The sequence below is a fragment of the Salvelinus sp. IW2-2015 genome, unplaced genomic scaffold (genome assembly GCF_002910315.2).
Source record: "Salvelinus sp. IW2-2015 unplaced genomic scaffold, ASM291031v2 Un_scaffold3096, whole genome shotgun sequence".
NCBI lineage: Eukaryota > Metazoa > Chordata > Actinopteri > Salmoniformes > Salmonidae > Salvelinus > Salvelinus sp. IW2-2015.
In genome coordinates this window covers 48,384-49,360 of record NW_019944387.1, presented here as the reverse complement: position 1 = coordinate 49,360, position 977 = coordinate 48,384, and positions in this window count along the sequence as shown.

Below are 977 nucleotides of genomic sequence, written 5' to 3'. Positions count from 1 at the left end.
CTATAACAGCCTCTAACTCTCCACTCGCTGCTCAAACTCCCAGAGAAGCACAGCCTTCCTCTGTGACTAGACAGCCTGACAGCCTGCAAAGAGTCAAATCATATTAAAATCACACTGCTATTCTTTGCTGGTGAAAATAGTGGCAGTATATTTTTTCAAAATATTCAGATACATCAGTGTMCTGAAACCTGCCATATCTAATAATAAATTAATGTATCATTATCTGAAATTACAAATTATCAAAGTATTGCGTKTAGAGAGAAAACTATAAAGTACAAATATTTGAGTTGACTGACCAGACCAGTTTAAAAAGCAGTATCAGWCAAAAGACAGACAGTGAGGTATCAGATTTAGATTGTATTGAGTATACAGTCCACACCATATCTATTTTGACAGTGAAGCTAACATTTTAAATGTTTATCTATACTCCAACATTTTGGATTTGAGATAAAAAATGTCATATGAGGTGACAGTATATAATGTCACCTTTTTTTGAGGGTATTTTAATAAATATCTGTTTCACCGTTTAGAAAAATAAAAGCACTTTATGTATCTATTCCTCCCATTTGAAGAAGTCATAAGTATTCTGATCAACTCACTTATAGTGTATTAAAGTAGTCAGAAGTTTAGTATTTTGTCCGATATTTCCTAAAAGCAATAACTACATCAAGCTTGTGACTCAAACTCGTCGATTGCATTTGCAGTTTGTTTTGGTTGTTTTTTGGTTTACGTTTTGCCCAATAGTAACTGAATGGTGGATGATGACTGGCGTCATTTTCTGTTTAAGTGAATAGATAACATGTTTTTAAACAATGATAAATTAATCCTGATGATGCCATGATTAAGACAAACCATGAATGGATCATGAATAATAATGAGTGAGAAAGATACAGAGGCTACAACAAAACATGCTAACCTCTCACCATTACCAATAACAGAGGCTACAACAAAACATGCTAACCTCTCACCATTACCAA